Raw genomic sequence first — 22,171 nt, forward strand, 5'->3', positions numbered from 1 at the left:
CGCGTTTAGAGCTTGAAATTTAAAACCTGTACTTTGTGAAGCAAGCAGGAAGCCTAACGCCCCAGAACGGTTCGCGTTCGGCATAGAGCTAGGAGCTGTATTGACTTGAAGCATATTGCCTCATTTTAAGCATTGATGCGCCAATTTAAAGTTTGAAAGGTGGTGAACCATACTGTATTCGAAGGCAAGCAAGGGACAAACATTTGTCTTTTTCCACGTTAGACTCTTATGTGTGGTGCCTTCGATGCCCGAAATTTCATGGGCTTGGTCTTGCTGAGACGATCAGAATGTGAATGTCATTCCAACGAGCATTTTTCTTCATATCGCATGCTATTTATTCGCATGTAGAAGTGAAGTACCCGCCTTTTTTAAGGAGCAATAAGAAAGAATGACTTCAATTTTCTAAATAAATAGGAAGAATAATCACACATGAGAAGGCTCTAGACGTCAACTTTACGAATTCGCCTTTATTCTACTCTACATCGGCATGCAAAGGAATATATTCAACGGAATCTACCTCCTGGTCATAGGGAGCATCTGATAGAGAATTAGGACTCGTTCTAAAAGCGCATTCTGTAACCCCTCAATTTAACAGATCAATATGGACGTGGTCACAGCTACTGAGATTCATCGCGAGTGGCTCTAGGGAGTGAAGGCGGCATGTATAACGCTCGCTTCGGCTAAAATGCCTTGAAGCACCAAGCTTTCCCTACTCCTTATAAGATCCAGCTCGAACGATGGGAACATAAAATCTATGTCGCAGGTATGATCGGCACTCGTTTTCGACTGTCTTGACAGCAAATGGCACCATGTGTTTTTTTGCCACATTCTAGACGGAGCTCATCTCTTAATGACCAGTCTTGATCCGGACAACAGGTTGGACTCATCGAAGTCATCGATATCACAGGCAGCAGTGCCCTCGTACAGAGGTACGGGACGTCGATTCACTTAAGTGTGCGAGTGCACGCTTTCTGCATTTTTGTAGCTTGCTTGCTCCGTCCCTCTCGCGTCATGTCAGCCGCACTTCTACGATAAAGCATAAACCACTCAAATTGTGAGTATATTACGCGCCTTACATGAGCAATTTTTTTATCGTGTCTGCCGTCGTTCATGGTCAGCAACTGTGATTTTCACGACCAGATATTGTCATTATGTCATTATGAATACACAATGTCATTATCAATACACAATTCGAAGGCCATATTCTTTAGGAGTGAACGCAGAAGTGAATTCACCCTGTGCTGCCAGCGAACCGTGCCGTGACTATAAACAATGACGTCATATCTTCGAAATATTATGAAATAAAAACTTCTGAATACATGGAACAGGAAGGCACTTATAGAAAAAAAAAAGCGAAATGTAAGCGAGAAAAAGGCTGCTTAGCAAAGCTCTTTAGAGGTAGTTCAGGTGTTTTTGTATGCAGCCATGTAGACACGTCGAGGTTTACAAAGTGGAAAATATTTCTGGCCAGGGATGCTTAGCGCATGTATAAAGCAAAATTTAAGTCAAGCAGGATGTTTCTCTGCGTAAAAAAATTTTGATGTCTACCTTGAATACGGCCACAGAAAGATACGCACCTAAATGATGTTAACCGATGATCTTAGCACAAGCGAACGCACGTTCTTGCGTAGGAAGAGACTGCGATGGGGCTCTGTGCCACTCAATAAATAGGGATAATTGGTGGTATGTATTAGTCGGCAGTTTAATTAGCTTTCAGTCGCATTCGCTATGATATATCTTTATGTCGAGAAAGAGAAATGTGGCAGTAAAATTGACCAGCGCATCAAAGTGGCGATAATGAGGAAATCTGTCTTCCGCGTGGACGGGATTAATTATAAGGCGGGAACTCGTATGCTTGGATGAGCTCCTTCCACCAAGAATAAAAATACCATCACTTAGCCTTGCGACGCTTTCAACGCTATATGTATTCAAGCTGGCAAATTGATTACCGGATAACAATATGCAAGCATTACCACTCGTTATAACAAGTACATATAATTTTTCCTATAATAACGAGCAGAGGAGCAAAGATTGACCTGACTGCTTAGTCATTATATGTGCTATTTCTAGGAAATTTTTGTTTTCGATACAAGCATGCAACAGGTGCAATTAAAAAGGCACATTATATGTTTATTCTTTTCTATATCACACGAACTTTCTCTTGTGTGCGACACAAAATAATGCAGCCTTTGCATAAAACGCAGCTCTAACTGCAAAAATCATACCTTTCATTTATTGAGTTCTAGATGTGCCAATTTTGAATTTTTAAGCTGCTACAGATAGGTTTACATCGTTGCGACACTGTAGTAGAAAGTTAATGCTTCAAACTGAAACCCACCCTAACGTACATGAAGAAAATGGTGATAGAAAAAATACATCCGACCTTTGGACATATATTCAAAACATCAACTAACAACGACAACAAAAATATAGGTGATCACATGAAAAGAGCTCAACAAGGTGTAAGCGAGCGGCAAAAAGTAAAAATTGGATTTGCTGTCCGCGGCTATCACTGATGAAAAGAGAACTCAGTTTAATCCCGAAAAGGAGGACCCCAAAAGCACTGCTCCTTACTAAGCAATTTCCTAAAGCAGGAGGCAGTTCGTGATGCCAGTTTGTTGCTGCCGGGCCCTGTGGGGGACATACCTCCAACAACCATTAAGCCAACCCAACTGGTCCTCTGTACATGAAGGAGGACGCCATCAGCAGACTGATGGCTGTCACTCCTACAATGCGCATAGAGACCCGTTTTGCTGTGCTGAATCGCTTCCTAAGTAGAAGCAATCCGGCTGTGGAATGCGGTTCTTCTGGTCGCCGTCCATGTGCTTGCGCTGTCGGTATTATTCGCGCCTTTTTAAACCTTAGGATCATCGGTTGAGCGCACGCCCCAATAACTGAAACTACAGGAACAAAAACATAACCAACTGTTTGCACTGTTCACGTTTTACTGCGTAATGAGCTAAGCTAAGCGAAAGCAACACGCCTCGGCATTCAAAAAGTGTCCTGCTCCTGCTGGATGGCGCCAACAGAAGCGTCCCAGCATCGGTGACCGTCATGTCCGTTCATCCCCAAATCCCAGACTGACGCCAAGCCGAGCAGAATCTCTGGTCTGTATTGCGTTTTCCTGGTGTCCGTTGTCCCGAGCCTTCTCACTGCTGCTCTCACTGTCTCATATTGTTCTGTGGATATGAACAAATGCAATGGGGTCGTTCGCAATTGCTGCAAACAGAAGCTCTGAGTACTTATGTGATCTGCAAATGGGTACAGTAAATGCCTCCTTGAAAGTTAAGGTCACTGCACTCTTCCTGTGGCGTCACGCGCCTTGCCTAGTTGACCTTATTGCGGCATAAAGTGAGGACAGTAAGCTCAATAGGTTAACATCGGCAAAATGCTGACGGTTGCCGTTTTTTCAACCTTGAGTTCTAAAATCATGCTGTAAAATCGGCAACCTGGCACGGTGCGTGATGACACAGGAGTGAAGAAGCCTTTACTTTCTTGGAGACACTGGCACAGCACTTGGACCGCTGCATGCTCTCATTAATGCCACGGCGCACCGTCACATCTTTTGCACTGGCCTCGTTATGTGGTATTACTACCAGCTTCCTCGTGATTACTGTGGGTAGACGTGAGTCTTTCTCACGGTGAGCTCCGTATGGCATATTTCGCTGGTAAGTAGAGCAAGCCATGAGAAGAAATCTGCAGTTCAGGCGACCTCCGATCCTAGCGTTCACGCACTGAAACCTAGATATATTCTCGACGGTATTTTAATCTTATTCCACTAGCAGAGGATGAGCGGACAGCTGTGCATTTCAAACAGACCTTGCTCATAAAATAATCTCTACTGCTTTGTTTGCCAGGCCAGGCTTTACAATGGCCACAAATAGTGCACACTGAGTATATGCCCTGGTAGGTAGGCAGCGTTAGCTAAGAAGAGGGCGTTAATAGGAGTAATCTCTATTGTGGAGATGCTCAGCTTGGACTGCATTACTGTTTACATGACCTCCGCTGGCGGTCAAAAAGTAGTTTCGTGTAGCGCGTACGCAAGAATAAATTCTGATATTGGCGCGGTAGCCCCGTAAACTAATTTTAATTTATTAACAATGTTCCCATATGCAAGTAATTCTAGAACTGTGCATATGCTCACTGGTTTAATTTCAGTTTTCCACATATAGCAGGAGCCCGAATGCGCTTTTCTCAACTAGCTAATCCTCTAGGAAAATGGCTGCACGTAATTTTTTTAAAATCATAGGGTTTGAAACTGGACTCGTATGGTTACTCACACAACTTATGTGCAAAAAATAATTGGCTCCATGCCTTTTATTCTTATCACCACACATTTCTTCCTTATATTCAGCCATACCTAAAATACAGGCAGTGCCGTACCGCCTCTGGCAATCTGCAACCCAGCTACCATCGTCTACAATGAACGACACTTTCTGATACACCTACCCATAGCGCTTGATTTGGTAAGGTAAACAAAATTAAATGTTTTCTGTAAGATATCATCATAAGTATTCACTGAGCGCTGAACCTATTGTTTGTCCATCTTCAGGACCGCAGACTTCTTCACCGACTTTAAAAAACTTCTGTCCTTCCCATTTTCTGTGTATTTACCCTAGTCGTGTAGTCGTATATGAATACTTTTATTAGATATCTTATCTTTGTATGAACTCTTCTGTCACTGTTTTTTTCTCCCCAAGTTCATCCCCACTCACAGTAGCTATACAGCGCTTTTCACACGTCGGCCAAAATTTGTGTTCACTATGACAGAGTCTTTCTCTCTCTCTCATCTTGGTTGTTTATTGGGTGAATCATACCAATAGCGAATTTCCGCAAACAAAGTGTGCCAGCGTGCCGATTAAGACTCTAAGATATATGTTGGAAAACAATTGGACTGATTTGGTGTTTTTTTTCGTTTTCCTGTTCCGAATAATAGCGTGTACCTGCGTGCGTGGTGGACACGTAATAAAGTGTTAGTTGCTTGAGAAGTTTAAGTTCAACGATCAATATAATGACTGGCTAGAAAAGGAGTTATACAGGGCGTGAAATCACGTTGGTATAGATATTTCATGGCTAGTCACCCTAAGACTGTCAAGTCGAAATTTTCCTAAGAAAGGCTCTGCGCTGATGGAAAACGATGGGCAAACAATTTCTCACAGTGTCCTAATCGAACCGCACTTTAATTTTTTTCATGTGGTGGATTGGTTAGGTTCCGACTGCATCTTCGTAGTTCTCCACAGTTGCAAGGCAATAGCTCAGAAATGTCGGAAAGGGCAGCAGACAGGCAGGAAGACACAGCTGCGGAAATCAGGACAGACCACACTAGTTTCGATTGAATTTTAGAAGGGGTCAAAAAGAGGAATAGCAAAGCAGGGATTTACTGCCTCGCCTAAGCGATCAACACGGGCAGCAGTTACAGCACTGCAGGAACAAATAGCCAGCTGGTGGCAACATGTTCAGTGCGACTCTCCGAGTCTTGGCGGCCATTCATGATATTGGGCAATGCTGAGACCCCAGATATACTCCTTTGAACATCATTCCTGAAAAAGTGAAATTAAGATAAAATTCTTTATCAAAAACCTTCCCTCTTTATAACATAGACAGACCAAAAGACTGCTCGCATACGTTTTTCTTATAAGCTAGAAAGATGGTGGGCGAGGTTGGTCGTTTCTTGTGAACAAATTTCGAGCCTGGCCGAAAGTTGCAGTGACTGCGCATCAGTTCCAGGCAGATGCCCACAAGCAGATGCCCTCAAGTGATCTTTCTATTTTCTTTTACTTCTAGCTCCCACCCTGAACCGAGCATTCTTTTCACTGATTGCCTTTTAATTTACTAACCAACTTTTTTTACTTTCCTTTTGCTTTTTGCACAGCACTGTTACATTATGTTTTCATATGTACATTCTGACACAGTTCAATATTCTGGATAATGTTGCTTGTTCTTGTATAACTCTTGTTGTGGAGAACGACTGCTGACGAGACACTGTTTCTGCACCGTCGGTGACCTCTGAGCCCAGGGCCTAGTCAGGAGTACGTGCTTGCCCTGCCTCAAAGACAAGAACTATGTATTACCTCAATAAAACCTCAATGAAGTCATTTCCGGGACTAATATACGCGGATATCGAGTGAGGTTGGTCGTTTCATGAGAACAAATTTCGAGCCTGGCTGAAAATTGCAGTGACTGCGCATCAGTCGCAGGTAGATGTCCTCAAGCTGAGTCCATAGAAATATTATTGTTTGCAAAATCTAGAGTTAAACACAACGGTGTTTAATCATGGATAAATGTTTTTCAGCCTTCGGTCCGGTACCACAGGTTATTTGTGCTGGTTTAACAGTATGGTCGCCTTTCTGCGAAAAAGTCTTCGTCGCTCCTTCCGCGGGTGCAACTCGGGACACCCATCCGTACAAATTCAGCGCCTATCTGCGAGGCACCACCAGCTCACCACGCTCCACATAACCACACAGTTTAGGAACGCCCAGGATTCATTCTCCTTCATCCTACAGAATACTGCTCTGACCAGATGCTCAAGCAGCAGTGAAAAAAAAAACGCGACGACGAATTTGAATTCTTCGAGGCAACGCAAAGTCGATGAACGCAAAAGCGAAATGTATCCACGACAAAAACTACGAACGCAGATTTGTAGCCTATCACCGTGTAATATCGCGAGAATTTGGTTCCATGCTAATAGACCTCGAGAACTCTGTTTGAAAATTTTGAAGCTGGCACTTCCGCAACCTTCTCATAGAGCTTCCACAACCTTATCATGGGCAGCAGAAACAACTATGCGTTCACATGTCATGCGGAGGTTATGCTATGGATGCGTGAACACTGAACCTGTTGTGCGTATTCGTTCGTAAGAAGATTCCTATCGCGCTTGAAATATTCTTGTAATATGAACACAAAGAAAAAGAATTTTCAGTTTGTTATGTGAGTTCTACTCATTTTCCAATTTTCTCAGCGTTTTGCGGTCATATTAACTTCCAAGACGGTGTTATTGTTTCAGTTTAGAGCAAGAAGTTTACGTATGTTTGATGAATTGGATCGACTTTGTTTGACACAAACGATCGCTTTGATCTGATTTATTTGGCTGATTACGATTTCCTTCCGACCACGACCAAATTCCACTGCACGGATGCAATCCTCTGTCATCAGTTTGTAATGTAGCGGTGACTGCATTCCGGAGAACAGAAAATTAGCGGAAATGGCGTATACACAAAACTCTTTATTCAGTCTGACTTGCGCCCACAATGAGAAAAATCACCGGGTGGCGGCGTAGCAACAAGGGTGCTCGGCGGTCGTCGAAAAGAATGCTCGCCGCTCAAGCCGTGCTCAATTTGAAGCTGATAGCGAACTTTCGGCAGAACGAGTACAAAGTTACTACAACATTCTGGAGCAACATAGATTCGGCTTCACCTAGATCCGAGCAATCGAGATAAATCTAGTCGCATCCTGCATCAAAAACAAAGCGATTAAGCGGAGTGCCTGCAGCTTTGAAGAAGGAACCAAGAAACAAAACAAATATTCGCGGCAATATCGATCAGAAAAACGCTGCGGTGGCGTCTGTATCTGTTCAGCTATGCGACCTCATTAATTTCCTGGCTTCTGCTAATTAATATGAGTAATTAATGCACAGCGCTCAATTGTTTAATAACTTAATGTCTTCTAAAATTGATCATTTCGCTTTTACTGGTTTCAGCCAGTATAACAGCTCATTAGGATAATTAAAATCTCCTGGAAAATAAATTCCTACTAATATATTCTGGACCCTGTTTCCAATTTTCACTGGTACGTCAAATTTGAAAAACATCTGATAGAGATATATCTTCGGGTTATTTTTATCGTGTTTTATATGCAAATATAATGAGTTATTCCTAGTAAAGCCTCAAAAAGAAATCCATAATTGTCCCAAATCTAAGATTACTAATGAGCAGTACGAGAGGAATAAATTCTGATTCTTCCAGGTGTTGCGAAAGACGAAGAGAAAGTGATCTTCTCCATACAAAACGATGCTGTACACACCGCATTAGAAGATAACATGATAAATCTCTGCATATCCTTTTAAACGAACACTCGCCAAAGTCATAAAGGAAAAAAATAACCGTAAGAGAATTGACGTTTCGGCACCACTACGGGTGCCTTGTTCACAATGGGATGAAAAACGAGACGGGCTGCTGCTTATGTAGGGAAAACGTTGCGTATCGTGCGGATGTATATCTCGGGTAGATTGCCCTGCGCCCTGTTAATCGCTTGGCTTGTCATTTGTATGTGAAGGGATTCCTTGAGCAGACGAGTAGATAATGATTTTTCTTTCTCAAGTATGCGCGTGGAATCCCAGTCAATCAAGTGGCCCGTGTTTTGCTGGTGTTCGGCGAGAGCGTTAGAAATCACTTTTTTGTTTTTGACGTCACGCTGGTGTTCTTTGAATCGTCTCCTGAAGTCCCCTGTTTCGCCTATATAGGCTGCACCGCATTCTTTGCAAGGAATTTTATAAACTACCCCAGGGTAGCTGGGGTGCAGCTACCCTGGGTGCAGCCTATATGCGGTGCAGCCTATATAGACGAAACAGGGGACTTCAGGAGACGATTCAAAGAACACCAGCGTGACGTCAAAAACAAAAAAGTGATTTCTAACGCTGTCGCCGAACACCAGCAAAACACGGGCCACTTGATTGACTGGGATTCCACGCGCATACTTGAGAAAGAAAAATCATTATCTACTCGTCTGCTCAAGGAATCCATTCACATACAAATGACAAGCCAAGCGATTAACAGGACGCAGGGCAACCTACCCGAGATATACATCCGCACGATACGCAACGTTTTCCCTACATAAGCAGCAGCCGGTCTCGTTTTTCATCCCATTGTGAACAAGGCACCCGTAGTGGTGCCGAAACGTCAATTCTCTTACGGTTATTTTTTTCCTTTATGACTTTGTCGAGTGTTCGTTTAAAAGAATATGCTGAATTTCCCTCGCCAGACGGGTTTCCGTCGAACCCTCAACTATGATAAATCTCTGTTGTCGATCAATATATTTCTGAATGATTTATTTTCTGAATTCATTTTTTTTTGCAGAAACAGGTATTTTCAGAAACCGGGATTCAAGAATTGGGAGACTTGTTTAACACATTTTTACTTTTGTTCGATTTCCTGATTACTCCCACGTGCACCTTGCGAAAAAATGTAGCTTAGAATCGTACCTCAATAGGGTGCCGAATCGCAAAGCGACTTTAGAGAAGTGGAGAGTATAGAGCTCTCCTTTGCTGAAAAACGCTAAACGAAGGCCGGCAAAGATTTGTAGTGCTGTAGTTGAAGTTTCAAAGGGCGATACCTATCACCTTTCTAAACATTCAGGTGTAACCAAAGAAAATAAACATAACTGGTTTCATGGCTAGTAAATAACAGTGATTGGAAGATACATATATAATAAACTGTACCAAATATTTTTTAATATTTCGTTACTAAAACTTTAACATAGTTGCCGAACATTCACATATAGTTGCAAAGCGAAGTATAGGTTTTATAGGAATACATGAGCGGAAAATCTCTTTCCACGGATCCATAATTAAATTTACGAGAAAACGAAAAGAAAAACGACTGGAACGCTTAAGCTTCGCCTTATCGGTATGACGCGATAGCGTAATGGGTTAATTCTCTTGTATGCAGAATTTCAATGTCTACTTTGCGTTCATAAATCACCGGGAGTCTTCATACAACCACCTTCTAAGTGACAGGTGCTCCAGGCAGTGGGCGTTCTGCGGCTGAGGTGGGTCTTCCCTAACGGTCAAACATTAATTTAACTACCAGCTACCACGGTAGGCACGTGACGTAGGTGGCCCAAGGTCACATGACCGAGCAAGCAAAAAGGCAGGTGGGCCACCTACATCACGTGACCTTGCGGCGGCATCACAGCCTGCCCACCGTGGCAGCTGGCAGGTAAATTAATGTTTGGTCGTTAGGGAAGACCAACCTCAGCCACACAAAGCACACTGCCTGGAGCACCTGTCATCGTAGGGCAGAGGCGCATCGCTTAAACGCTGCGCCTACGTACGAGGGGGTGGTATGAAGACTCCCAGTTATTTATGAACGCAAAGTAGATATTGACAGTCTGCATACAAGAGAAATAATCCATTACGTTATTGCGTCATACGCATAAGGCGAAGCTTAAGCGTTCCGGTCAATTTTTTTCCGTTTTCTCGTAAATTTAATTATGGATCCGTGGAAACAGGTTTTCCGCTCGTGTATTCCTATAAAACCAATACTTCGCGTTGCAACTATATGTGAATGTTTGGCAACTATGTTAAGCTTTTAGTAACGACATATTAAACAATATTTGGTATAGTTTTTCATATATGTATCTTCCAATCACAGTTATTATCTAAAGCATGAAACCGGTTATGTTTATTTTCTTTGGTTATACCTGAATGTTTAGGAAGGTGACAGGTATGGCTCTTTGAAACGTCAACTACAGCACTACAAAGCTTTGCCGGCTTTCGTTTTTCGTTTTTTGAGCCAAGGAGAGCTTTATATTCCCCACTTCTCTAAAGTCGCTATGCGATTCGGCACCAATTGAGGTACGATTCTCAGCTACATACATTCCGCAAGGTGCACGTGGGAGTAATCGGGAAATCGATCAAAAGTAAGAATGTGTTAAGCAAGTCTCGCAATTCTTCAATCCCGGTTTCTGAAAATAACTGATGCTGAATCTAAATGTATTCAGAAAATAAATAATTCAGAAATATATTGATCGAGAACAGAGATTTATCATGTTATCTTCTAATGCGGTGTGTACAGCATCGTTTTGTATGAAGAAGATCATTTTCTTTTCGTCTTTAGCAACACCTGAAAGACTCTCATAATTTATTCCTCTGGCACTGCTCATTATTAATCTTAGCTTTGATACAATTAAGTCTTTCTTTTTGGGCTTTACTAGGAATAACTCGTTATATTTGTGCATAAAACACGATAAAAATAACCCGAAGATATATCTCTATAAGAATTTTTTTCAAATTTGACAGTCCAGTGAAAATTGGAAACGGGGTCCAGGACACATTAGTAGGAATTTCTTTTCCAGGAGTTTTTAATTAGCCTAATGGGCGGTTCTACTGGCTCAAACCTGTAAGAGAGAAATGATCATTTTTAGAAGACAATAAGATATTAAACAATTGAGTGCTTTGCATTAATTACTCATAGTAATTAGCAGAAGCCAGGAAATTAATGATGTCGCATGGCTGAACAGACACAGACGCCACTGCAGCGTTTTTCTGATCGATATTCCCGCGAATGTTTGTTGTGTTTCTTGGTTCCTTCTTCAAAGCAGCCGGCACTCCGCTTTATCGCTTTGTTTGTGATGCAGGATGCGACTAAATTTAACTCGTTGCTCGTATCTAGGTGAAGCGGTATCTATGTTTTTCCAGAATGTTGTAGTAACTTTGTACTCTTGGTACCGAATGTTCGCTATGAGCTTCAAATTGAGCATGGCTTGAGCGGCGGGCACTCTGTTCGACGACCGCCGAGCACGCTTGTTGCTACGCCGCCACCGAGTGATTATTTTCATTGTGGGTACAAGTCGGACTGAATAAAGAGTTTTTTAGATGTCATTTTCGCTATCTTTCTGTTCTCCTGACTGCAGTCACCACTCCATGACAAACTGATGACAGAGGATTGCATTCATGTAGTGAAACTTGATCATGATCGGAAGAGAATCATAGATAGACTTAATAATTTAAAAAAGCGACCGCTTGTGTCAAACAAAGTCGATCCAATTCATCAAACATGCGTAAACTTCTCGCTCTTTACTGAAACAATAACACCCTCTAGAGAGTTAATATTAGCGCAAAACGCAGAAAAAATTTAAAAATGAGTAAAATTCAGTTTACAAAGCTTAAATTCTAATTCTTTCTGATCATATTACAAGAACATTTCAAGCAGGATAGGACACTTCTTGCGACCGGGTACTCACAACGCGTTCAGCTTTCACGCGTTCATAGCATAACCTCCACATGCCATGTGAACGCATAGTTGACTTTGCTGCCCATGATAAGGTTGCGGACGCTCTGGCAGACGGTTGCGGAAGTGCCAGCTTCCAAATTTTCAGCTTTACAGTTCTCGAGGTATATTAGCATGGAATCAAATTCTCGGGATATTACACGGTGATATGCTACAAATCTCCGTCCGCAGTTTTTGTCGTGCACGCATTTAGCTTTTGCGTTCATCATCTTTGCATTGCCTCTAAGGATTCAAATTCGTCTTTGCGTTTTTTTTTTCGCTCTGCTGCGTGAGCATCTGGTCAGAGCAGTATTTTGTAGGATGAAGGAGAATCAATCCTGGGCGTTCCTCAGCGGTGTGGCTATGTGGAGCCTGGTGAGCTGGTGGTGCCTCGCATTTGTGCGCGGAATTTTTAACACTGGGTGTCCGGAGTTGCACCCATGGAAGGAGCGACGAAGACTTTTCGCAGAAAGACGACCATACTGTTAAACCAGCAAAAATAACTTGTGGTAAGGAGCGAAGAAAGACAAAACATTTAGACGTGATTAAACACCGTCGTGTTTAACTCTGGAATTGGCAAACAATAATATCTTTAAGGTCTCAACTCGAGGACATCTACCTGCGACTGATGCGCAATCACTGCAATATTCAGCCAGGCTCGAAATTTGTTCTCCAGAAACGACCAACCTCACTCTATATCCGTGTATATTAGTCCCTGTAATGGCTTCATTGAGGTTTTTTTATTGAGGTAATACATAGTTCTTGTCTTTGAGGCAGGGCAAGCACATCCTCCTGACTAGGCCCTGAGCTCAGAGGGCACCGACGGTGCAGCAACAGTGGCTCGTCAGCAGTCGTTCTCCACAACAGCAGTTATACAAGAACAAGCAACATTATCCAGAATATTGAACAGTGTCAAAATATACATATGAAAACATAACGCAACAGTGCTGCGCAAAATCAAAAGGAAAGTAAAAAAAGTTGGTTAGTAAATTGAAAGGCAATCAGTGAAAATAATGCTCGGTTGAGGGTCGGAGCAAAAAGTAAAATAAAATAGAAAGATCACAAGAATGCGCATTACAAAAATCAGGCAGACAGTAATATGAAATTTCAGCATTCACGCTTAAATTTGCGAGTCGTTTTACTTTTCTTTGCAATATAAATCAGCTTAGGGTGATCATTACAGATTAGCATGATTTGATATTCCACACCTTCCTTTCTATAATTGGTACGAGAACGCTCTACTACAACTGAGCTTTGCCCCAAACAGTAACACGTATCTCTGCTAAGGTATTGATTATAGAAGCTGTTGCAGTTCTGTGTTATTTTTGTGTATACTTGAAGGCATAATGTGATAGTGTAGCAGATTGTACCAGGTGGTATAGCAAGCTACATCATTAATTCACCTGCGCTGATGTAGGTTCTGGAGTGCATCAATAATCAAACCGCTTTACGTTGGAGTGCTAACAATTTTTCCAGTTCAATTCGGCCGCAGGTGCCCCAAACTAATAAACAGTAGTTGAAATATGAAAGAACGAGTGACAAATTACATTTTTTTTCTGAAACGAAGTGGGTAGAAGATAACGAAGTCTATATATCATGCCTATAGATCATGCTGCTTTTACACGAACCTTGTTTATGTGATCACGTTCTTTCCAGCAGATAAGAAAAACGTAAGCAAGCATGCAGTCTTTCGATCAGTCTATGTTATAAAGAGGGAAGTATTTTGAAAAAGAATTATATCTTAATTTCACCTTTTCAGGAATGGTGTTATAAGGAGTATATCAGGGCCTCTCAGTACTTCCCAATATCATGATTGGCCGCGAAGACTCGGAGAGGCGCACTGAACGTGTTGCCACCAGCTAGCTGTTTGTTCCTGCAGTGCCCTAACTAGTACCCGTGTTGTTCGCTTGGCCCAGGCAGTAAATCCCCGCTTTGCTATTCCTCCTTTTGACCCCTTCTAAAATTCCATCGAAACGAGTGAGCTCAGTGCTGATTTCCGCAGCTGTGTCTTCCTGCCTGTCTGCTGTCCTTACCGACATTTCTGATCTATTGCCTTGCAACTGTGGAGAACTACGAAGATGCAGTCGTAACGTAACCGATCCATCACCTGACAAAATTTCAATCGCGTTTTGATTAGGACACTGTGAGAAATTCTTTGCCCATCGTTTTTCGTCCACGCAGAGCCTTTCTTAGGAATAATTTTGACTTGACAGTTTTATGGTGACCAGCCAAGAAATAGCCATACCAACGTGATTCTACGCCCTTTATAACTCATTTTCTAGTCAGTCATTATATAGATCGCTGAACTTAAACCCCTCAAACAATTAACAGTTCATTACGTGTCCATCACCCACGAAAGTACACGCTACTATTTGGAACACAAAAATGAAAAAAAACGTCAAATATGTCTAAATCTTTTCCAAAATATTTCTCAGACTCCTAATCGGCACGCTGGCAGACTTTGCTTGCGGAAGACCGCCATTGGTATGATACAATCAATAAACAACGAAAATGAGACAGAGATAGAATGACTCTGTCATAGCAAACACAAATTTTGGCCGACGCGTGAAACGAGGTGAAATGCTACTGTGAGTGTAGATGAATTTGGGGAGAAAAAAAACAGTGACAGAAGAATTCAGACAAAGGTAAGATATCTTATAAAAGTAGTCATATACGATTGTACGAATGAGGTAAGTACCCAGGGAAGAGGAAGGACAGAAGTTTTTAGTGTCGCTGAAGAAGTCTATGGTACTGAACAGGGGAAAACAACAGGTTCAGCTCCGGATTATTACATATGATGCTAGGTTACAGGAAACTTGTAAATTTTTTGACTGTATCGAATCATGTCCTATGGGCAGCTGCATCTGAAAATGGCGTTCATTGTAGACGACGGTAGGTGGGTAGCAGATGGCGAGAGGTGGAACGGTGCTGCCTGTATTTTAGGTGTGGTTTAATATAAGGAAGAAATGTGTAATGATGAGAATAAAACTTCGGAGCCAATTCATTTTTGAACATAAGTTGTGTGAGTAACCAGACGGGCCGAGTTTCAAACACTATGATTGAGAAAAAATTTACGTGATTCCAATTTGCCAGAGGATTAGCTACTTGAGAAAAGCGTATTCGGGATCCTGCTATACGTGGGAAATGAAATGAAAATAGTGAGCAAATGCGCAGTCCAAGAATGATGCGAATATGGGAACAGGTAATAAACCAGTATTAGATTACGGGGTTACCCCGCCGATATCACAATTTATTCTAGCGTACGCGCTTCACGAAGCCACTTTTTGTGTGCCAGCAGAGGTCATGTAAACAATAATGCAGTTGAACCTGTGCTTTCTCACAATATAGATTACTCCTGTTAACGTCTTCTTGGCTAACGCTAGTTACCTACCAGGGCTTGTACTCAGTGTACACTATTTGTGATCAACGTACAGCGTGGCCTGGCAAACAAAGCAGTAGAGATTATTTTATGAGCAAGGTCTGTTTGAATTGCACAGCTGTCCAGTCGACCTCTGCTAGCGGATGAAGATTAAGAGACCGTCGAGAATATACCCAGTATTCAGAGCGTGAACGCTAGAAGCAGGGTTCGCCTCAATTGCAGATTGCTTTTCTTGCCTTTCCCTACTTACCAGCGAAATATGCCATACGGAGCTCACCGTGGAAAAGACTCATGCCTACCCACATTAATCACAAGTAGGCTGGTCGTCAGACCACATAACTAGGCCAGCGCAAGAGATGTGACGGTGCGCCGTGGCGTTAACGAAAGCATGCAGCGAGCCAATTGTGGTGCCAGTGCCTCCAAGAAAATAAAGGCTTCTGCACTCCTGTGACATCACGCACCAAGCCCGGTTGCCGATTTTGCTGCATGGTTTTTTAACTCAAGGTTCAAAAAACGACAATCGCCAGCATTTTGGCGGCGTTAACCTGTTGAGCTTAGTGTCCTGAATTTATGCCGCAATAAGGCCAACCAGGCAAAGTGCGTGACGCCGCAGGAGGAGTGCAGAGGCACTTACATTCTAGGAGGCATTGGCTGAAGTCATTTGCTGATCACATTAGTGATCAGCGACTCAGTTTGCATGAACTGCGAACGCCCCCATTAGAATTGGTCACATCCACATAACAAAAATTGGAAGACGGTTAATCATCGCCTTTAAGAGTGGAACGCGACAGCGCGTTCCAGCACTGCCAGGGAATCCACGGAACGCCATCGCACGTTCGGCGCTACGCCTTGCCCGTTAGACAAATCGCTCTGCTACGTACGGTGTAACGGACGCGCGGAGCGGCACACCACGTAGAAGTGCTGCCAGGCGCCTTGCCGAAACGCGTGGCACTCAAGTTGCAGTCGTAGTTCATCGGCACATCGTTCACGACAAACCCGATGCCACGAACGCTAGCACAGCTTCCGCGCCGAACGATCGGGCAGTAAGCCGCAAGCTTCGTGGTGAACGCGATTTGGATGTGCGCTGCGTTGTTTGCCGCTCACCGCGTGATTCCTCCGTGCCCGCATGGCCCCACTACGCCCGAATGAGAGATATGTCAGACGCGTCACATCCTTTCCTTAAAATCAATTTTCATTTCATTTTCATTTCCTTGCAGCCAGGTTCGGCTGTCCAGAGAGGTATGTGAGACAGGCCTCACTTCCTTTCCTTAAAGCCAATTTTGATTTCACTTTCCCTTGCGGTGAGGTCCGGGTTGTCCACCGAAAAATATGACAGGCGTCCCTTCCTTTCCTTGCGCTGCCGTCGCGCGCTATCTGTTGGGGCAGTGTGCCAAGGCGTACATTGCGAGGAAAAGGAGGAGGAGGAGGAGGAGGAGGAGGAGGAGGAGGAGGAGGAGGAATTTTTTGTTCACGGGGAGAAGGAGGGATTTTTCTCTCGCCGCCGACGCCGACGACACCGGCTTTTCTGCGACACGATCTCTTTAACGATGTCGCGTTAATAGGAATAGGTGACAGCAGCAGAAAGAAGGTTCGGGACAACGGACACCAGGGGCGCGATTACGGATCAGTCTCAATCGAAATTGTCTCAAAAAGTATATCATTTGCCTCTCTCCTATTGGTCGGCGGCCATTTTGATTTTTTTCGTCACTGACTGACGTCGTAAATGGCGCAGAAGTGGTGACGTTGGCCATCTAATTATGCGGGCAGATTGAGACGATTTTTTGAGACTGGAAAAAGTATCAACACGTTTGAGACAGAAAATGGCGGCTGTTTACATCGTCGTATACGCGGGTGACCGCGCGAGCAACGGTGTCGGAGGGTGCATGAAGACGACTTTGACGCGCGGGAGAGTTATTTCGAGGAGACTGCGCAGTGTCTGTGCGACGAACTCGCCGTTGAACTGGGAAGTGCGCGGGTGAGTGCGCTGTCAGTGGAGCGGCAGGTGCTGTGCGCGCTGCGCTTCTTCGCCTCCGGTGGGTTTCAAGGCGCCGTTGGAAATGAAGAAAACGTCGGCGCAGCCCAACCGACTGTGAACAAGCCTTTGCGGCGGGCAGCGGAGACCAATGTCAACGTTGGGTAACAGAAGGGGGGTGTTCGCTTTCCGAGGAAACCCGAGGAGAAGGCGGCGGCGAAGGAGGGCGTCCTTTGCCTAAACGTTCGCCGCGGCAGCATCTCCGGCGTCGTCGGGTGTGTCGATTGGGCACTCATCACTATCAAGGAGTCTGGGGGCAGTGCTGCGAACGAGCCGCAAGCGGTTCTACGCTGCGGACGTAATAGTGAGTATACCTCGACCACTGTTTTTGACCGCATGAGTTCAAGTGCTACAAGTGCATGAGCTACAAGTGCGGGCCTCGGCAGCGAGAGTGAGTACGGGCTGTGCTTGTTTTTTCTCAGATCTGTGGCGCGAACATGTGCATCCGTGGACTCGCGCTGACCCGGATCCTTCCGCGACGCGTTTGTCTGGCGGCATTCCGAGGCGGAGGAAGGCCTGCTGGACGACGGTGATTTTTTTTCTGGGTAAGCAGTAAAATAGCCGTGTCACCCGTCGGGCGAACTCAGTCACATCTATTGAGCTCCAGCACTATGCATTTGGCCGGATCTGCTAAAGCTACAAGAATCAGTCTGGACAGTTACACAAATGCAGACACTTTACAGTATGATACAGTGTATTGCCACCCTTTCCTTTTGTTAAATATAATTGCAGCAGAAACACAGGACACATATTATTACATTGTTGAAATGCATAGCCTTTCCTGTTGAAGAAACCAAAGCAAAATGCACCTGACAGCGCTTGTGTTTTGTAGGCAATCATAGCGCATCATTTATATGAATATGGTGGTAAAAGACTGACCTTACAGTAGTGCTCACTTATACATCTAAATCCTGCATGTATGTATGCTCTTGAATGTCATATTCAGCAAAGCCTGGATGTGGGCTACTTGGCGTGAGTTTTCTACTGTATAGCAGAGTGTCCTGTAATGCTGTTGAGATCACTGAGAAAGGACATGCTTAGCTGCATCATTTTTTGTTATGCAGGAGACTATGTCTACCCACTGGAGCCATGGCTGCCTGCACCAGTTGCATGACATTACAGACCTGACTCAGCAGAAGGCCTGTACAACACGCCACATGCTTTCACACAATTTGTGGCTGAGCGCTGTATTGGTGTGCCGAAGAGCTGCTTCCGTTGCTTTCAAGGGCACCGGATGCACCAGTGCCAGTGGAAGTGGACAGTGCGCATCATCACCGCACGTGCTGCACTTCACAGCCTCTGTTTGGATGTGCCCATATCAGCAGAGGGTGCAGGCGACACTACCTCTGACCCAGATAACAACGGGCCACCTCTAAATGGTGGCTGCCTCGTACAGACAGGATCCCTCCTCACCTGCCTCCTGCGAAGAGCATGCGGTGCTGTACTTTTGGCCTCTCTAGGACGACCCGTCTCCAGAGGAAGGCGTACCGAGGGATGGTGCAGCGGCAGTTGCGATGGAAAATCTAGCGTCCAGAGACGACTCACCATGCTGGCATAGAGAGTCATATCAGGCACTCTTCCCCTGTTGCCACTGTCATTTCCTTGTGTCATTGCACAACACACATCTGCAAGTGTGTGAGCAATTGTGTGATGTGGTTGTGCCCTTGGCCAACCTGTGTGCAGCGAGAAGCCAGCAGTGACAAACAAGTGCCCCCCACCGGCTGCCACTTCATTTTCAGTGTGTTTGCTAGTATATCTTCCAGTCCCTCAGCAGCGTGTTGCACAGTCTCTTCCTGAAGACGGAAAAGGTGTTGAAGCAGCTCGCTCAATTTCTGAAAAGCATCATTTTGAACTCTCTTTTGTCAATGCTTATGTCAGCCCACCTGCCCCTTCTCTGCTGCCTCCTTCCAGCTTGGTGGAGTGCCTGTGGTCATTACCTGTGTGACGAACATGCATGAACCAAACGTGTAGTGCTGGAATAAGGCATGAAATATTTGTGATGCTTGTTGGAATCAAAAAGCCGTTTTTTATTGCATCATACATTCAGTAAGCGCGTTTATTTTTTTAGGCACAGCATTTAACACGAGTGTTTCTATTGCAGAAAAGGCAGTGTACATACAAGCATACTTTACCTTGATGTACAATTACCGTATGGCATTTCTGAGTGCAGTTAAGAAAAAAAAATCTGAATAATTGAGTTCAAAGTGCATGTTTTCTTTCATACAGAGGCTACCTGTACAATAAATATGGCATAGTACAGTGTACATGATGCATTTTCCAGACTACAAAACATTTTGGCACATATAAGTAGTGTAAATACCAAAGCTAAGCTTTTAGCTTAATGGTGTGTGGCTAGGGGTTTCGCTCTGTGCTAAAAGCTGTACCTACTGCAAGGAAACCGCTGTACAACAATGCATAATAAAGATTGTAAGGTGCAGTGGCTACAATGACTGCTGAATGACTAGAACATCTTCACTGATAGACAAAGATGTGTAAACATCACAGACACATCATCAAGGAGATGGTGTGTGATTAAAGGTTAGTTTACAATCATAAATCATGCAACACCGTTACTGGAAATGCTCTACAGCTCTAAGAATATACATGCAGCTCCATTGTGGGAAATTTTGAGCACTCGGTTATTGCCCCATAACTGACACCTAGCTTGGTTTGCGTAACACAGGGCTATGAAGTCTTGTCCATGATGACACGAGACGGTGACAATGCCGAATGGCCGGACAAGCTCCTTGTGCTATCATATAATATGTGTGATAAGTGCAACTGCTGTCAAGCTACTTTTCGCCTAGGTATTTAATGTCCTATTCATTTTCAACTGGCTGTTCCCTTTCAAACTGGAGTGGCCTGTATACAGGGTGTCTCAGATATGATAGACCATAATTTAAAAAACAAAAACAAGTGGTCTTCCGACCTGAAAGGAAGTGCATGTTAGAAGCTATGCAAAGTATTTAAAGCCCTTCAAACACTGCCCTCACCAAACCCAGTTATACCAACATCACTCCGCCTGCTGAGCAAAATACAATATTACACATCCCTGCCCTGTCCTACCTACCTCACTGCCCTGGATCATATGCAATTCAAGCGCTGTGTACCAGCAAACATGAAAAAACTTGCTCAACTTTCTGCCCAGTTGCAATTAGCCTCTATACAAGCAAACTACTTCTTTCCAGGTTGACCCTGGATCTACTACATGATCAGTAAATAACGTTAATGGAACAAGCTCGTTCTCTCCTCGGTGACAATAGCAAAGTTATCAAGTCAAGTGCTTCCTTTCTCTCTAAACAAAGTGGAGCATAAACATCACAATTTCTGCATCTTGCACAGGAAAAAAAAAAGAAACTACGGCAACAACTGAACATAACCTGAACGGAGCTACAAAAATACAAACGGAACATCAAGTGCTTAGCCCGATGTGGGCGGCAACACATGGTTACGAGGCAGAAGAGTGCTGCCACAGAGGCAGGCCGTGTCGGCTCTCATTTCCCGCACCGAGATTGCAAGCTATCAGCAGCTGCACCTGTCTGTCGGCAGTTGCTTCTATGTGATGATTCATGGTTTTCTGGTATTTTCTAAATAAAATAAACAGAACCACACGTCACTCGGCGATCGATAGGCGCCGACCGAGAACACAGACTAAAGTTGTCTTCGTCGATTCTCGAGCCGAGCGCTGCTTGTAAGTTGATCTCGGCAGGCCCGTAGCATTCACTGCCTTCAATCAGATTTTTCTGCGCACTTAAGACATCCGCAAAGTACCTTGATTTTAGACGACACGCGAAAAAACAGGAACTAGCCATGGCATCAGCTGTTTTCTTGCAGGCCGCCATGTTCACGTTATGCCACTGCCAGCGCGCCCTCATGGCAAGAGAAGTTAACCTGCAGCAAATTTAATTGCAAAACTGAGAATGCTTCTAATTTTCCCTCGTGTTGTTGAGATTGCAACAAAGTTTACTACCAAAATAAAACATTACTTGTTTTCTTCATTGCGTTTTTGTTCATTTTCAGACTAACATGTTCACGCTATACCGCTGACAGCACACCTTCGCGGCAAAAAAAGTGACTGAACAGCAAACTTAATTGCAAAAATGAAAACACTGCTTCTTTTGCTTAGTGCTGTTGGGTTTTAAATACAGTCTCTTGGCAAAATAAAACATTACTCGTTTTTATTCACTGCGTCTTTACTGCAAAACATTAGTCTACGGTCCCTTGTCGTGCGAATAGTGGTTTCGGGGCGGAGGCCACCGCCTCCTTGCTCCGCATTGGCCGATTCGGCGGTCGGCATTTCTCGGTGTCGTCATTTTGACGTCACTGTCTCAATATTGAGACAGTTTTTTGAGACTGATCCGTAATCGGGCCCCAGGGGCGCGATTACGCGAGCGATTACGAGAGCGACTGGATTGAGTGACAAATTGTGACATCGTTGTGCGTGTGTGTGTTATGCCTTTTTCCCTTCTCTCTTCCTCCTTTTAGTCCCCTAATCCCTCTTCCCCAGTGCAGGGTAGCCAACCGGAACCCCTTTCTGGTTCACATCCCTGTCTTTCCCTCCTCCTCTTTATCTATCTATCAAAGCGATTTCTCAGAGAGACATCTATAATTAAGCCATTTCAGACCCCTGTGTTTTTGTTGCAAATTAACTAATGTGAGCAAAAGGCTGAAAGTGGTGAGGTCACCCAATCACGCCACATTGTCTCGGGTTCTGCTTGTACTTTAGCGTGAATGTACAAAACGGGAATGACATCGTCCCCGCTGTGTTTCTTGTAT

At 44.0% G+C, this 22,171-nt stretch overlaps 1 long non-coding RNA gene across 1 annotated transcript; it reads left to right on the top strand.

The window, feature by feature from the left end:
• Window positions 1-17,122: 17,122 nt before the first annotated feature.
• On the top strand, window positions 17,123-20,210 carry LOC144130243 (uncharacterized). The gene is made up of 3 exons (XR_013314023.1): window positions 17,123-17,699; window positions 17,818-17,940; window positions 18,460-20,210. It is a non-coding gene; the product is annotated as an uncharacterized LOC144130243 (long non-coding RNA).
• Window positions 20,211-22,171: the final 1,961 nt, after the last annotated feature.

The sequence above is a fragment of the Amblyomma americanum genome, chromosome 4 (genome assembly GCF_052857255.1).
Source record: "Amblyomma americanum isolate KBUSLIRL-KWMA chromosome 4, ASM5285725v1, whole genome shotgun sequence".
Lineage (NCBI taxonomy): Eukaryota > Metazoa > Arthropoda > Arachnida > Ixodida > Ixodidae > Amblyomma > Amblyomma americanum.